The sequence below is a fragment of the Ursus americanus genome, chromosome 7 (assembly GCF_024610735.1).
Source record: "Ursus americanus isolate L20-20 chromosome 7, mUrsAme1.1.p, whole genome shotgun sequence".
In the NCBI taxonomy this organism is placed as follows: domain Eukaryota; kingdom Metazoa; phylum Chordata; class Mammalia; order Carnivora; family Ursidae; genus Ursus; species Ursus americanus.
This window is the reverse complement of record NC_142133.1, coordinates 8,683,729-8,702,065: the sequence shown is the minus strand read 5'-3', so window position 1 is coordinate 8,702,065 and position 18,337 is coordinate 8,683,729. Positions and strand designations below refer to the sequence as shown.

The 18,337-nt window shown below is 42.1% G+C and overlaps 1 protein-coding gene across 1 annotated transcript in view; it reads right to left on the bottom strand.

The window, feature by feature from the left end:
* RFX8 (regulatory factor X8) overlaps positions 1-17,415 on the bottom strand; it is an 82,615-nt gene extending 65,200 nt beyond the window's left edge. The window contains exon 1 of the mRNA XM_087863288.1: positions 17,361-17,415. The gene's annotated coding sequence lies outside the window, so the exon portion shown is untranslated. The remainder of the gene's footprint in view (positions 1-17,360) is intronic.
* Between the last annotated feature and the right edge of the window lie 922 nt (positions 17,416-18,337).

Genomic DNA, 18,337 nt, shown 5'->3' with positions numbered 1-18,337 from the left:
AGATTTTAGGACTGGTTTCAATTATTTTCCTATTTATTAAAAGCTACAAACCCATGAGTTCATCAGTCCCAGGGGCTAACGATATTTTTCTTTCCAGTTTTTCTGCCCCTATTTAAATAGCCAGAAGTGAATTTCACAAACAATGTGGAATGCATTGTTAAAGCTAAAAATTGCTTTGCTTTAAGTTAGAAAACATCCCATTCTGGATCTCATACCAAGGGGAAACATTTCCTCTCGTGGCCAACGCCCACGTGCCTTCAGATGTGTATGTAAGAGCTGGTCCAACCAACAGGCCCCCCGGTGAGGGGCAGTCCGGATTGCTTCCCGCGGTCAGCGTGACCAACAGGGAAGCCCCCACATAGAAAACCCACACCAGGAGGCCTTTACAGTGTGTGTGTGCGTGCGTGTGTGTGTGTGTGTGTGTGTGTGTGTCCAGTCCCATCCGCTGCTCTGGCGAGCCAGCAGCAAAAGTCACTGGTTCTGGGTGTCCTTCTAGACCTATTTATCAGGGCTCCCGGAGCACCGGCGGTCGCTCCTCGCACTGGGCACTGGCCCGAGGTCCTGGGGACAGCAGCAGAGGCAGTGACGTTTCCTCCCTTCCCTGCCCCACCTCTTCCATTCTATCGGCCCAGAGCTCAGACCTCGAAACCCGGCCCGGTGGGAAGGCGCCCGGGGCAGCTCACCACTGGATGATGTCGCTGTGCAGGCCCCGGGTGCCCGCGCCGCGGGATGGGGAGGCCGGCACATCCTCAGCCATGGTCCCAACTAGGGCCAGGCGCACCGAACCAGGGAGCGGGCGGCTGCTCTGCACCCGTCGGGCCGCCGAGGCTGCTGGGTGTTTACTTTAGAGCTGGGCGCGCGGGGGGCGCGGGGTGGTGGGGCGCGGAGCCGCGCGGCGGCCAGAGCTGAGCCAGCCCTGCCGGAGCCCCAGGGGCGCGGGGAGGCCGCTGGGTCGCGCGCCCTGCGTCCTGCTGTGAAGGTTATTGGGGGCGGGGGGTGGGGACACGGGGTGGCCGGCCCCTAGATAAAAGATGGAAAGACAGAAGTACAGAAGGCGCTCTTCCCATGCTAATCCATCAAACAAACGAGAAAGCAACAAGCAAAAACCAATGTGTAAGTTTCAAATCAGGTCACAGCAGTGGTGACTAGCAGTGGTCCTCAACCCTGCTTGCCTTTGGAATTACCTGAGCAGTTTTCAAAAATACTGACGCCCAAGAGCCAACCCCAGAGGTTCTGATCTAATTGGTCTGGGGGTGGGAGCGGCCCAGGCAAACCGGCTTTTACAACCTCCCCAGGAGTTTAGTGATGCTGGTGTGGATGCGGGACTGAGAACCACTGGTCCTGGGAGTTTTGAGGGGAGCCGGCAACAGGACCTTTGAGAGGCCGACCCCAGATAACTTCACTGGCAGCTTGTGTTGAGAACCGCTGCCCTGGATGATCCCCCAGAACCAGACAGGCCTTGCCCTCAGGAGCTATATGTGCGCGTGGCTGATCCGCGATGTCAAACTGCTTACTCTCTCCCAACCTTACTTCGCTTACTAGGAATTGCTTGGTTGCGAACTAATAAATGTAGGGCGTGTGGCACGAAGAGGAGCTCAGTCAGGCAACTGCTACTTTGGCTGCTTACTGCTTCAAAGTCCTCTCATACAGGTTTCTTCATCTCGGTTAAAAAGACACTTGACAACTCAACAACAGCAGCAACAAAACATTCCAATTAGAAAATGGGCAAAGGACTTGAATATCTCCTCCAAAAGAAGATATACAAATGGCTAATAAGCATGTGGAGAGATGCTAAACCTCACTGGCCATTAGTGAAATGCAAATTAAAATCAATGAAATACCACTCTGCACTCACTGGGGTTGCTATTATTAAAAATAAGAAATAAAGACAAGGAAATAACAACTGTTGGTGAAGATGTGAAGAAACTAGAACCTTGTTCATGGCTGGTGGGAATGTAAAATAGTGCAGCTGCTATAAATACAGGCAGTTTCTCAAAAAAATTAAAAATAGAATTAACATATGATCCATCAGTTACACTCTTGGGTATGTACGGTGGGGGAGGCAAATTTTTCCTTTACCTTTCAAAGATTCTTCTGGCTGGCCTAAGAATAAAATTTACATCAGACAATTAACAGGAGAAGACCTCCACATACACGAGAGGTATAAAGACAGAAAGGTAAAATGAGGTATATATGCCATTCTGAGCTGAGGAATGGGATAGGGGCCTGGGTTTCAAAGGGGAATAGGGCAATTCACAGAGCAATAAGAAAATGGCAAATGTTTGGTAATTAGATGTTTGCCCTGCCATTTGGATGGGTCACTCATAAAATTTATCTCTGATAGTAATTTTATTCTGGGAAAGATCCCCAATTTAGATTCTTCTAGGTAATTAAGGGAGGGGCAAAGTTTCTCTTAAGCCCACAGGGTCTCAATTGCCTGCAGCTTAAAATAGTCCACATGCCAAAGTGGCACATTTTGGGGAGACTGGTTCTGAATCCCTTCAGTACCCAAAAGAACTGAAAGCAGAGACTCAAATAGATATTTGTAATTTGTACCCTCCATTCATAGCAGTACTATTCATAATAGCCCAAAGGTAGAAGCAACCCAAGTGTCCATCTATGGATGAGTGGATAAACAAAATGTAGTATTTGTATTTACATACTTTGGAATGTTATTCAGCCTTAAAAAGGAATGAAATTCTATTACAAGCTACAACATGGATGAACCTTGAAGACATTATGCTAAATGAAATAAGCCAGTCACAAAAGGATGATTCCACTTATATTAAATACCTAGTATAGTCAAACTCAGAGAGACAGAAAGAATTGTAATATCCAGGGGCTGGGAGAGGAGAAATGGGGAGATGTTGTTTAATGAGTACAGTCTTGGGATGAGGGAAAATTTCTGGAGATTAGTAGTGTCAATAGTTGCACAATGTAAATGTCCTTAATGCCACCGAATTACACACTTAAATCTGGTTAAAATGGTAAATTTTATATTATGCGTATTTGACCACAATTTTTAAAAATCTGCCTCAAAAAAAAAGATACCCCAGGGTGCCTGGGTGGCTCAGTCAGTTAATCATCTGACTCTTGATCTCAGCTCGGGTCTTGATCTTGGGGTCATGAGTTCAAGCCCCATGTTGGGTTCCACACTGGGCATGGAGCCTACAAGAAAAGAAAGAAAGAAAGAAAGAAAGAAAGAAAGAAAGAAAGAAAGAAAGAAAGAAAGAAAGAAAGAAAGAAAGAAGGAAAGAGAAAGAACGGAAGGAAGGAAGGAAGGAAGGAAGGAAGGAAGAAAGAAAAGAAAGAAAGAAAGAAAGAAAGAAAGAAAGAAAGAAAGAAAGAAAGAAAAAAGAAAAAAAGGATACCCCACCTCTGCCAATAATACCACATGAACACATTTGGAGAACCGCTTTTGGAAGCAGGGCAGAGATTCATTCAACCAATAGCAATGACTGCCTTCATGTGACAGCACTAGAAAGTAGTTGCTGTGGGGGGGTTTGGTGCCTGGGTGGCTCAGTTGGTTGGGTGTCAGACTCTTGGTCTCAGCTTGGGTCTTGATCTCAGAGTCATGAGTTCAAGCCTCACATTGGGCTCCATGCTGGGCGTGGAGCCTACTTACAAAATAAAAAAAAAAAAATAAGAAAGTAGTTGCTGGGGCATATCAGAGGTCTCCAGGGCCAGCGCTCTCCTTCCAGTGGGGGCACAATCATCAGGGTATCAGGGACAAGGCTTCAAAAGCAGTTTCAGAGGAGAGATCACAGGATATTCATTAAACAGCCTGAGTCTTGAAGTTTGGCCAGGTCACTGGAGCCAACCCCAGATGGCATCTGAGTCCCCTTTGGGGAGCTGCACCAGGAATCATCCTGGTTCTGAAAACTTGGGGAGGGTTTTTTTCCAGGGGAGGGGGTAGATGTAGGCAGTAAAGCAGAAAGGACTCATAAACAAGTGATGGAGGCCGATGTTTGTCCTTTTCATCTTTTCAGCTCAATTTCCTTGTTCAGGGCTGGTGGCTTTAAAAAGCCATCCAGTAGGGGACACTTAACACTACATCAGCCCCTTTCAGGCTAGGAGCCAAGGGGAAGAGCATGTGGAGAGACTCCTTCATGACCTGGCAGTGATAGGAGGCCAACTGTGTGGGTAAAAAGCAGATCGGCAGCACCTAGTTTCACGTAGTGCCGGGAAACTCTGCTGAACAGGGAAAGCTGAATGGTAACTGTGATAAAGACCTAGCAGGAGGAGAGAGGAAACAACCAGGTGACATGATACGAAAGGTTCTCCAAAGAAGCTTTCTTGAGTTCAGCCCTTCTTCTCTGGTTGTTTCTAGAGAGCTGGTCTTAGGACCTTGGGCGGGAGCCCTGCCAGGCTGCTTCATCGGCTCTGCTTTGCCCTGAGTGCTCACATCCTGGGCCTCCTACAGTGGGGCAGCTCCTTCTCAGTGTCCCGTGGCAGCTGAGAGCCTGGCTCCTGCCCCATTCTTCATGCAGGTCCTGCAGCAGCTCCCTGCCACCCAAGAAAATACCCAAGAGGCCCACTCATTTCCACAGAGACTGGAAATAACCAAGAGAAGACCTTACTGTTATTAGGCTCAACTTGTTAGGGCCAACTTCAGGTCTTACTATGTCACTGATGATTATGTGATATTTGCATATTTACTTTGCTCGAGTCAGTACCAGACACCGAAACAGATCTTGGAAATACAATGGAACACCATGAACCTCTGGTTGACCAGCGGTCTCTGCTGTTTACTACATCAAATGCAATGAAATGCAAACCTCACTTTGCCTTGCTCCAGAGCTGTTGCGGCCAGCTGGTTAGAGGACTATAGACATGAAGCCATGGGGTCAATTTCACACCCTCTACCCAAAGGACCAGTTAATTTCTTCTATGACAGGTGACAGCTGGTGTGCCTAATTTGACCAGCCTTCTTACAGATTCAGACTCTGAGTAGGTACATGCTAATACAATAACACTCTTAGATTTATTCACAGTGTGCTTCCTAATGTGCTAAATGTGCAAAAGACACTTACCTCTACACGTGACTCTTTTACTAGCAGCATAGTTAAGGCTTTCACTTGGGTTGAGCATATAGCCACATAGACTGCGGAGTAGAATTAGTTCTAAAATTCATTTTATTTTCAAAGAATGTTTAATTGCAACTGACATAACAAAAAACTTCCTTTTGTAGCTTTCACTGATGAGACAGCTAGACCCATGCATATGCTCTCTTGTACCTGAAAGGTCCAGTCTCCCTCTAACTCAGGTTCAGTATCTGACCAGTAATGTCCTATACCATTACAGGGAAAAGAAATCTTAAAGTTCATAACAAACAGAATTCCAATTCCTCATGTCACATTTTTGCACAACAAGCTTTTTCTCCCTCTGCCATAGAATATATCTCTTTCAGCTAACCAGTGACTTCTTTTGCCTACTTCCGTCTAATTGGTTTCTAGATTATCCAATTAGTCTTATTTCACCTTCTAAAAGGGCACCAGCTGTGCCTTATCCTTGCAAAAAACCATCTCTGATCTGGGGTGCTTAATTTCATTCAATCCTTACAATTATTCACTTTCTGTGGATGTACCAGGTGTCTTCAGGCAATAGATGTATTTTTAAATAAAGCTAACGAGTATAATGCATTTGTTAAGAATGTACAATGTAGTTAGTATCTGCACAGACAGAACATTACAGAGATCACCTGGAAGAGACTTTCGAAGACCACTGCGCACTAAACCAATAAGCCACGGAGACTTTCAAACTATCCTGGAGCAAAACGGTCTCATTGGAGAGATTCCAAACTGCTATCACATGTTAAAATTTTCATTGTTCTAGATTCACCTACGGAGTGTCTGGTTTGTGCTCTAGTTGAAATTGATTTGGTACACCACATTCACAGGCATGAATGTGCTGGAAAAGAAACTCCACACAAAGCACATCTCTGCTATTTCTTGATCTGAAATCCATGATTTGGAGCACCTTGGAGACATAGCATTTCTGTAGAGGTTAATTTCTACCAATCCACAGTCTCCCCCCTCCCCAACTTTTGCAAGGTCACGTGAAAGGCTGGCCACCTGTGGTATATAACGAACAGTATTATCTGCAGAGGAACTCTGAGAATGTATGGAATGAAAGGGAACAGCCTTCATCACAGAATGCTCGTAAATAATGATTGGTAGAGGAATACATTTGAACTCTTGCTACACTAAAAGTGGGATCTTTCTGAAGTCTGCTAGAAAACCAAGCAAAGTGAAGAGTGGTTTCCTTTTTTGCAAAGGGATAGGAGGAATTAAATAAGTCATCCTATTTGAGCTGTCCCATAAACTCAAAAGGAACCTGTTCAAATCATAATCATGTGCAAAATTGTAAATCACGCCCTAATTCATTTAATAATTTTCTAAGGGAATGAGGAAAGGCACACTAATGCAAATAGTTTTGGGTTGTGTAAATATACTATTTTAAAGGTTTTATGAGCATGGAGGAATTATTTTGAAAAGCAGTTTTAAAATGGTAGTTTTAGCTGACTTTCTGGTGTGACAGACCTTCATTTTTCCTCACAGTTCATATTATTCTTTGGTAAAAACATATTCCAATAGCTCTTTGCTCCCAGCTATTCTGCATGGAATTATCTCATGATATCCCACCATGAAATGAATTTCACTAAAGCATCCCCAAACAAAACACATGTTTGACACATCTTTCTGAAAGCAGCTAAAGGATAGCAGACCGCCTGCCTTTCAACTGGTTGTGTGACCCCCTTCTGCTAAGTAGGAATTGAATCCTCCAGCAGAGAGACACAAGGAGAGTGCTTTATAAAGGGCATCTGCCTATATGCTTTGATGCAGGACAAAAGTAAACCCATCCTGATAGGTGCCTAAAGATTGTTGAAGAATGTCTTATGAATAGGAGCTTGTTTTCACCTGGGTTAAAAACCACTAAAATGAAGACCCCAAAGAGCTAGTCCATGGTGTAAACAGTTGTCGAGTTCCTCTTTCTCAAATGCAATCTTCACATGCCATTGTTGGGGCAGTGGCTCTCCTCCACACCTGCCTGCAACGGAGTGGTCCACGTCATACTTCTCCCACCTGCCTCTGATCATTCCCCAGCCAGACTGCTCAGTTTGTAACACTTCTTAGAAGCTTGCAGAGGAAGCAGATGAGCAAGGAGAAGCTGAGGGGAAAGGCCACGGAGCCAGGGAGAGCTGGAGAGGGCAGATACCTGGTCACCTTCTAGTTCCCAAGTGGCTCTGCTGTCTGTCCTGAAATTGAGTTCTGCAAGATTCTTCTGTGTTCTCTGACGGACTGCCTTTTCACATGAGTTAGTGTTAGCAGATTTTCTTTTCTTATAATGAATTGATGTGTTTTAATACTTGTCATTTATTTTTTCAGTGAGGATTCTGGGAGAAGCGGGGTGCTCCCACAGCAACCTCAAGGTGACCCTTCCAAAGTATACTTGGTATATGAAGGCTAAGCAGAGGGAGGGCTAGGTTTGAGTCTTTCACTTGATATATATTTATGAAGCACCTATATGAGCCATATGCATGCCAGGGCCTGGGGGAGTGAGGACACGTTACCATGGTACCTGCCCTTATAGCCCCCCACAACAATCACTGCTCCTGACAGAGACATAGAAATGAAAATAGGGCTAACCTCCCCCAAAATTCCATAGAATTGAACACACAAGATAGTGGTTGAAAGTCTAGCTAGGATGTTGTCAGAGTGGACATAAAACTCAGGGCCACAGGGTGGGCCTTGTGGCAGGGAACATAATGAAGACGGAGTGAGATCTCAGGGGCCCATAGGGCCCTCGGTAATAAGGAGACACAAGTCCCACCCTGGAGGGTGACTGAGGTCTAACCATGGCCAGCTACCAGAGTGGGCAGCACCCATGAAGACAAGGGCATTGTCTTTGCATGCTGGGGGCCAGGGAAGAGGACAAGGCCTGAGAAAGGACCCATGTTGGGTGGAGTTTGCCTGGAACAGTGCCAGTTTATGCCTGCTGCCCTAGTGTAACTGTTTCTTGCTCTCTTCTCCATTCTGAAGAGTGCCCTGCCTTAAACCCATGGTTTAAGCATGAGTTACGTGGTTCTCCCACACAGTAAACCACCTCTCTCCCCACTGCGGCCTGGGTCCATCTTGGGGAAAAACAGGGGAGGGAAATGAAACAGAGATAAATCATGTTTCCCTAAAGAGACTGGGCATGATCTCAGAGGGCGGACTGAATCATTACATTGGACTCACTTTGGCAGTTTGGACTAAAATACTGATTTCCCCCCTTGTACCCAATACATGCAGAAGACAGCAGTCCTCCCTAGGGCCTCCTAGATGATTGTAAGTATAGAGGAGCATAATATTTGCCTCATTTCACAGGGAGGAAAAGGAGACTAGAAAGGATGTGAAGTGACTTTGTCCCCAAATCATTTAGCCATTAAGTGGCAGAGCACCTGGGGCACACTGGGGGAAGTCTAAGTGGCAGTTTCCTTGGTTACAAAGTGGGCAGTAAAGTAGCTACCACCCAGTGTAGCTGTGAGGCAAAAAGAAAGTCAATAAAGCCTTTAGTGCAGTGCCTGGTATAGTAAGTGCTCAGTAAACTTTTGACTGTTGCCTATCTTACAATTTTCCTTGAAAAGAAATAGTTAAAATGACATAGGTTATTTTGAAATTTTTGGCATGGTGATATTATTATGGTTATGTTTGTAAAGAGAATCCTTATCTGTTTTAGAGAAACATATTCAAATATTTACAGATGAAATGAGAGGATGTCTGAGATTTTCTTCAAAATTAACCCCGTTGGCAGGGGTGGGGAGGAAGAGAGGGGAGGATAGAAGACATGAGATTGGCAGGTAATGATGACTGTGGAAGCCAGGCCATGGGGTGGAGGGAGTTCATTATACTCTCTCTGCATTTTCACGTGTTTGAAATGGTTCATAATAAGGGCACCTGTGTGGTTCAGTCAGTTAAGTGTCTGCCTTCGGCTCAGGTTGTGATCCCAGGGTCTTGGGATCGAGCCCTGAGTTGGGAATTCCTGCTCAGTGGGAAGTCTGCTTATCTCTCCCCGTCTGCCCCTGCCCCCCGTTCATGCTCTCTCCTGTGCACTCTCTCTCTCAAATAAATAATAAATAATAAAATCTTAAAAAATGTTCATAATAAAAAGCCTATATATATATTCATTCATACACACACATATATACATATATGTACATGTATATGTATTCTGGGGGATGATGCATAAAAGACATTTACACACATATAGACACAGACACAGATACAGACACAGACACACACACACACACATTTCAGATCTGCCTAGAACTCTCTTCAGCATGTAGAATATACAAACATAGTATGTTATTAACAGCATAATTAACACTAGTGTTTAATCAATATGCAATTATTAGGATGCTGGCTTAGTGTTCTGTAGAACACTTGCAGAACTAAGTGTTCTGCACACGCGTACAAAAAATTCTTCTTTGCAAACTTTCAAATACTATATTTCTCTTGGTGATTCACAGATGTATTATATTAAAGTTGCTGAGCAGTCCTAGAGTAGATAAGTCTGTTTAACTTCATTTAACTTAGTGTTCCCAAGTTTAATTATCTACAGATTCCCACTCGCTCCCCATTTATTTGTCTGTTTTTACATAACACTGTTTACCACTGATAAACATCTTGAAGGATACTGGGATTCCATGGGATGTAGTTTGGGAAACACTGGTATGAGCCATATCACAGAATAAGTCAGATCTCGTGGGGCCCAGGAAGCGAAGGCTGCTGTTAAACAAATGGTTTCTAGAGGTTTAGCAAAAAAGGAAGTTTAGTGTCCTTGTCTCATGCTTCCTTTGTCTGCTTTTCTTCTCCCTTCTCTCCTTCCCTGGGGCCCTAACCGCCAACTGCCGCATACCCAGAGAGGAGAAAAGGGCGGCCTAGTGAGCACATCTCACTCTGTGGCAGAGGAGCACCGTCTCTGACTGTGGTGTGAACGGGAGGCTAGAGAAACAGTTCTGGTTCCTCGGAGCTTCCACTCTTCCCTCCCATAGTTGCACACAGCTCGGGCCTTCCGATGGCAAGCAGGATCTAAGCCAGAGTTTGGCTCTATCCAAGGAGAGCTAACATAGGAAATTAAAAATACATATGCAGTCATGTTTTGTACGTTCAACGTTCTGATACAGTGCAAATGAATTTTCTCTGCTTTTCCTCTTCGCTAGCACTCGAACTCATGTTTTAGCTGTGCACGGAAGACCCCTATAACGGAATACACTGAGCAGTCTGGCATTTCCTTGCTCTGGAAGTTTTATCAAAATAAGTAAGTAAGTAAATAAATAAGTAAATAAGTAAATAAGTAAATAAATAAATAAATAAATAAATAAATAAATAAATAAAAAGAGTGTGATCACAACTGCTCAAGAAATATGCTGAGCGTACAGAATCACTTTTTGTCTGCCCACCACACAGTTAGCCACTTCCCCTTCCTGCTCCTTGTGCAGCCCAGCCAAACACCCGCAAGCACCTTCCTCTCATACTTCACTCTGTCAGTTGTCCCCAGCGCTTCTGAGATCCTGGAGTCTGCCCCTCCCTTCCGGTCTCCTCCACTGTATCTTCTCTAGCCTTCCTTTCCTTCTGTGTCTCGTCATGTGGGGGGGCTGGGGAGACTAAGGAAATCTTGCGCCGATGATGAACATGACGGTGCTAACAATGCTAATCCCTAACAGTGTTGTAACCATTACATCACCTTTGCTCATCAGCTTATAAAACACTGTCATGTCCACCCATTTATGGAATATTTTTGTTCTGGAGGTAAAAACAAAACAAAACCCATTCCCTAGAGTGAAGTTAAGCAGTTTGCTTAAGATCGTACAGTTGCAATCTGTATTGCAACTAAATATGTGACATAAAGTTTTGCTATCGTTCACATTTCTGTCATACTCTGGATCCTCAGTTTGCCAAAAATGACTGCAGTGAAGTAACCACACACCTGAGGATTTTTCTTCTTTGTAGTTATGAGCCTGTAGTTTCAAATATTCACACAGAAATTATGTAGGTTTGAATATCTGATTTTCTAGCCTCATCTCACTCACCTCCCCAAAGCACAGAACTTGCAGTCCCTTGAGGAGCTGCACATTTGCATGTCCCAGTGCCTTTGCACAACCCATTCTTTCTGCCTGGAATCTCTAGCTTCTGTTCATCTTCTCCCGGCTAACTTCTTTCCAGCCTATTTCAACTTAATCTCTCCTTGTCCTGGAAGCCTTTCCAGACCCCCTCTTCTTCAACCGATTTAAGTGGGGGGTTCCCCAGTGCCCTCCTCTACCTCCTGGGCTCAATTCCATCATAGCATTGTTTATGCTGGGCTCTAACACTCTGTGTGCTCTGTGTCCTTCCTCTATATAGTGAGCTCCTTAAGGCAGGGACTGACTAGCACAGCACTGGACAGATACTGGTAGGTGCTGAATAAATATTTGTTGAATGACTAAAGTAATGAGAAATGTCCTCTAGAAAGAGATGATAAGGAACTTGAGTTTTGTATTTCTTAAAAAAGGACCATTTCTTGCATTGTTTGCTTCAGCATAATATTTTCTATTTCATAAGATGGGGGTGGTATTTTAGCTTGGACCCATCCTAGGAGCCATCACTTGAACTTCCTGACTTTGTTGCCTTTGCCACATCAGATACAGCCCACCATAAGGAGGCCTGCTGCATTTGATTTCCTCTGCAAGGAAGAAAAACAAAACAAAACAAAAGTCTCAATTTATCACAAAACCCAGCACAGGAAAGCTTAAACAATGGCTCCCAAACTCAGCTCTCACATTGCTGAAAAACTATTTGTCTTGTACAAGGAAGAGAGTTCCTCAAATCCAACAAAGGCAACTCTTCTTCCTGGATAAAGCAGCTTTGCCAGGAATGAGAGGAACGCTCACAATACAGGTTGATGGTCAAATGACTTTTGTGAACCCAAAAGACTAGGGGCTGACAGGATCCCACTGAGGAGTGGATCCATTCAGTTTTGAGGATGAAATGGACAACAGCTATGACAGCATCTTTGGACAATACACAAGTTTAAAAATACACCATGAGATCATCAGCTGTTTTGGAGGAAGCTGGGGGCCCATTGAGTCTCACATGGTTGAATAGATGGTGAAATAGAGATTCTGCCCCTGTTTTCATCTCGTACCTTCCTCTGCTAACTGCTTAGAGTGCCTGCTTTCACTTCATTTCATAGTGACCTCCTACTGTGTGATGTCTGTGTTACTAGTTTCATTATTTGTTGAGCACCCTCTGATCTCATGACAAACTTAAAAATCCTTTTTCTCTCCTTTCTTGCTTTCTTTTGGATTAACTTAGCATTTTTAGTATTCCATTTCTTAGCATCTAGTAATTTGGAGGTAACATCCTGTGTCTACTTTTTAAAAGATTACTCTAGAAATTAAAACATAAATATTTAACTTATCAAAGTTTACATTAATCAATATATTTAGCCTACTCCTCGACAGCAGAAGCTTAAAAACATTTAACTTCATTTACCTTTCTATCTCCTTCTGAATACATGCCGTGATTTATTTTAATTCTATCTTTTTGCCACTCCCCCACAATAAGATTTTGTTTTACACAAGCAGGGTTTGGTTGGCTCACCTACCTACATACCCTCCATTTTCTTTTGCTTTGTGTTTTGTTCTTTCTTTCGTCATACTATTTCCATCTGGTATCACTTTTCTTTTACTTAAAGATTATCTTTTAGAATTCTCTTTATTGAAGATCTATCTACTTAGGCTTTATTTCTAAAAATATCTTTATTTTGCTCACTTTCTTGAAAGACGTGTACACTGGGTTTAGAAGTCGTGACTGACATTTATTGCCTTCAGTGTGTTGAAGATATTATTCCACTGTCCTCTGGCTTCTACGGCTGATGCTGAATAATCAGTCATATGTTTGTTTTTTCTTTTTTTTTTTTTTTTAAAGATTTTATTTATTTATTTGCAGAGATAGAGACAGCCAGCGAGAGAGGGAACACAAGCAGGGGGAGTGGGAGAGGAAGAAGCAGGCTCCCAGCGGAGGAGCCTGATGTGGGGCTCGATCCCATAACGCCGGGATCACGCCCTGAGCCGAAGGCAGACGCTTAACCGCTGTGCCACCCAGGCGCCCCTATATGTTTGCTTTTTCTTTGAAGACTCTTTGCCTTTTTTTCCTCCCTGTCTTCTTTTAAGTTCTCATTGATTTTAGTGTCCTTCAGGTTTGCCATGGCGGATTTATGTGTGAATTTCTTGTATTTTATCCTGACTGGGATTTCTCTGATTTCGTGAATCTATGGATTAGTGTCTTCATCAGTTGAGGAAAAATTTCAGCCATTATTTCTTCAAATGTTTCTTTTATCCCATTCTTTCTCTTTCTCTTTTGGAACTCTGATTAAATATATGTTAGGTTCTCTTGCTCTATTTTCCCAGTTTTTAAATCTCCCTTCATGTATTTTTTCTTTTTCTTTTTCTTTTTTTTTGTTTAATTCATTAATTGAGTTTTTAATTTCAACTATCATTTTTTTTCTAGAAGTTTGGTTTGATTACTATTAAAATATGCTGTCTCACATTTTATAGTTCCTTATTTCCTGCAGACATAAGCTTTGTAGCTTTTTAAGAGTATTTCTTTTTAAAAATACACTACGTAGGGGTGCCTGACTGACTTAGTCACTGAAGTGTGCAACTCTGAATCTCAGAGTTGTGAGATCAAGCAGGGTTTGCTTGGGTGTAGAGATTTTAAAGATTTTTAAAGTAATTTAACTTTAAATTTAAAATTTAAATTTAAAAAAATTTAAAAAATCTTAAAAAAAAACATTATTTGTTTTATATGCTGTCTGATAATTAATTATCTGAAGTTCCAAGTTCAGTTTCTCCAATCTACTATTTTACTTGTTCTTGCTCAAGATGTCTGGTTACTTTTCATGCTTGTTTGCTTTGGCTATCTATTGGCCTCTTTCTTGAAAAACTATCTTTAGAGTTTTATCTGCCTGAGGCTGAAGATGCTTTCCTCTAAAAGAGAATCTGTGCTTATTTTTGCCAGTAGTCTTGGGACACTACTAGTCCTGGAGTTGTACTGGACCATCAGGTGATATGTTTATGGACTGCAAATCCACACAAGGGCTAGCTTGTGGTTAGGACTCTAGGGAAATTTTTATTTCCCAAACTCTGCTCAGTATTGATTCAATTTCCTTCAGGTCTTCTTGTGGATTTTGCTTAAGGAATAGACTTTTTGGGTCCCAGCTTTATGGAGGGAGGGTCTCTCCTAAGACCAACTCCACCCCAGGCATGCCGTAGGTACTGACTTTTCTCCCATTGTCCCATGAGGCCAAAAAACCCCAAGGTCAATTTTGACCAGTTGGCAGATGCTCCAGAAGGAACATCAGATCTTCACTTAATTGTACAGGTTTCCACTTCGAAGTTTGGTTTGGTAATTCCTTATTATCTTGTCAGCTCTTTGATTTTTTTTTTTAAAGATTTTATTTATTTATTTGACAGAGATAGAGACAGCCAGCGAGAGAGGGAACACAAGCAGGGGGAGTGGGAGAGGAAGAAGCAGGCTCATAGCGGAGGAGCCTGATGTGGGGCTCGATTCCAGAACTCCGGGATCACGCCCTGAGCCAAAGGCAGGCGCCTAAGCACTGTGCCACCCAGGCGCCCCATCTCTTTGATGTTTTTAATATACAGTAAAGTAAACTTAAAATTAGTAAAAGTCTTGGGGCTGAAGCAATCTGAACCTATTCTCAAACTTTAAATGGGTAAGAAGCCTGGCTCACATGGAGCCAGGTGTGACATGTGAGTGCCTAGTTGGCCACATCTGGAAAACTGAACTGGCACTGTGGGATGACCCAACACTGGGTTAAGGTGCTTGATGCTGATGCTCATCAGACTCTAGAAAGGATGTGGGTAAGATGAGTGGGTAAAAAAAGATGTTAAAGTATTTCCTATATTAATTTTTTTTTTAAGATTTTGTTTATTTATTCGACAGAGATAGAGACAGCCAGCGAGAGAGGGAACACAAGCAGGGGGAGTGGGAGAGGAAGAAGCAGGCTCATAGCGGAGGAGCCTGATGTGGGGCTCGATCCCATAACACCGGGATCACGCCCTGAGCCGAAGGCAGACGCTTAACCACTGTGCCACCCAGGCGCCCCTTCCTATATTAATTTTCATTAATTTTTAGCAACAGTATTATTCTGAGTAACCTAGCCCATTGAATTTCCAGAAGTAGAAGTCTACCATTTTTATCTGACCAATTCTTACTCATCCATTAAGACACATTCAGGCATCAACCGCCCAAAATATTTCCTTATCCTCCTAGCCCTTCTCATGTGACCCTCCCCAAGCCCTGCCCATGTGACCCCAAAACCTATCCACATGATGGTGCCATCACTGTACTTATCACACCACATTCTTTCTTAATCTTGTTTTTAATTGTGAAATATAAGGCACTACAAAAATCACATTAAATATAAAATAAAGCTTAACAAATTAGTATAAAATAGGGGTTGGCAAATGTTTTCTGTAAGGGCGAGTTAGTAAATATTTTAGGCTTTGTGGTCATATAGTCTCTTTCTCAACTACTCAACTCTGCCATTACAGTGCAAAGCAGCCACAGACTATATAAACAAATGAGTGTGGCTGTGTTTCCAATAAAACTTTATTTACAAAAACAGTGACAGGCAGGATTTAACCCACAGGTTGTAGTTCGCTAACTCTTTAGTACTTTATAGTAATAAGTGAACATTCTTGTAACCATCAACTGAGTTAAGAAATGGCATATTGCCTTTCTTGGACCTTCTCAATCATAATTCCTCCTCACAAATATAATTACTATACTGACTTTGAAGATAATTCCATCTTTGCTTTTCTTTATAGCCTTACCACCTAAGTATGCATCCTTAAACAATATAGTTTTACTGATTTTAATTATTATATATGAAAACACTTAATTTTTTGCATCAGAACTCTTTTTACTTATATTTTTAAGATTCATCCATGTTGCTTCATCTAGCTATAGTTAATTCATTTTCTTTGCTGTATAACATTCCATAGGATTGTATTGTCATACACATTGTATGACCGACCACACTTTATTTATCCATTCATGGATATTTAGGTTGTTTCCAATAGTTTGGGACTATTTTGAATAATGCTTCTATGAAATGTCTTTTGGTACACACATGCAAGCATTCTTGTTGCCCCAAAAATACATAGCAGTGGAACTATTAGTTCATAAGGTATGTAATTCTTCAATTTTATTCAACATGAGAAACTGTTTTCAAAGGGGCCATAGTAATGTACACTACCATCAGCAGTGTGGAGAGTTCCTGCTGCTTCATGTTGTTATAGATAAAAGATTGCTGGCTGAATGACCACGCCCCCACCCATCCTCCACCTTGGGCAGAAAACTCATTCCAGCAGAAACTTTGAAGTGTAAAATTCAATGGCTTTTAGTATATTCATGGAGTTGTGCACCTATCACAACAATCAACTTTAGAATTTTTATTACTCCTAAAGAAAACCTGCACACCTTAGTAGTCATTCCCTACCTCCTCCATCCTCCCATCCCTAGGCAACCAGTAATCTACTGTCTGTCTCTGGGTTTGCCCAGTTTGGACATTCCATATATCAGTGGAATCATGTAATACATGGTCTTTTGTGTCTGACTTCTTTCAGTTGGTACAATATTTTTAAGGATCATTCATATTGTAGCATGTATCAGTACCAACTTATTATGTATTTAGTAATTTTAAATTAATTACTAAATTAAATAATTATTTAATAGTTATTCCAAATACTGTGATACTGTTCTCTGCACTGGGCTAAGGGCTTCCTTCTTGGCTCCTAGTGCTTTGAATAAGCTAATACATGTTTCTCTAACTGAACATTACTTAATATTTTTCTAAATAAAAGCGACTATCTACCGTCTCCTTGTAAAGAGAGGGCCTATTCCCTGTCTTTGGTAAATGGAAGCAATTTAATCTACCCTGGTGATGTGGAATAGATGTTTTAGTAATATAAATAAGGGATGCCTTGCTGTGAATAACGTGTCAGATTCTGACGGGTGAGATTAAAGATAAAGTCTCAGATGAACTGGGTAAGGGTTCTATTAGATTTTATGTCTGCTAACATCACTGAATAACGTGATACAAAATATCCAATGTCACCCTCCCTGCAGAGTAGCATCAGTGATGGGCCAGACTGACTTCTCCTCAACAGGTTTCTTAAGCCAGGAAAAGGCTCAGTTTCCTTGCCCGTGTGCTCTTTTTAATCAAAAAAGCCTTTCAGGGCATGGGCCCTTCAGAGGCAATCTCTCAGCTCCCTCAGACCTAAGGTAATACAAAGAAGGAAGTAGAATTACCTGAATGAACTGGAAGAAGGCTGGCCATAGGGCACTTCAACTGAAGTCCCTCTGAGATACTAGAAACAAAACAAAACAAGGAATAAAAGTTGATGAGAATATTGGCTCGTACCATACCAATTGATCAATATGTTATTAGGTATCAAAAGAATTAACAAAAGAACATTTGGAAATGAGGACCCAGATGGAATAAATATCAAATAGGAAAACAGGGAGATAATGTTATGGGCTTCTTACAAAACTTATGTCAAAGTACAATGTTCAAAATCTTAAAATCATGACTTTCATACAAATATAGAAGGTTTATTTAACACATTAGTGAGAGATTCAGTATGACATTAAAGCTGTTTCAAAGTGGAATTTAAGAATTCATTTAGTCAGGAAAGGCCTACTGAAATGGCTTTGCTAAGTGTATTTGTTTATTGAGGCTAACATTGCAAAATACCACAGACTGGGGGCTTAAATAGCAGGGATTTATTTTCTCATGATTCTGGGGGCTAAAAGTCAGAGATCAAAGTGTTGGCAGGGTTGGTTTTTCCCAAGGCCCCTCTTGTTGGCTTGTCGCTGGCCATCTTCTCCCTGTGTCTTCACAGGGTCATTCTTCTGTGTGCGTCTTTGTCCTGATCTCTTGTTACAAGGACACCAGTCAGATTGGATTAGGGCCCATCCTCATGACCTCCTTTTAACTTAATTACCTTTTCAAAAATCTTGTCTTCAAATACACCACAACGTACTGGGGGTTAGGACGTTAACATATGAATTCGGGGGTGGGAGGACACAGTTCAGCCTATAACACTTTGTATTAGAGACAAAACTAGTTAATGTCCTAACAGGGCAAGAAAACCGTAACTTTGAGTGTAACTTTCTTTACCAGACAGAAATATTTACAAACCTAACTAGATAAAAATCTACAATTAAGAATCCAGGTCAAATCAGTAGTAATTAGTAGCTCAAGCAAAGGTACATTCCCTAAATAA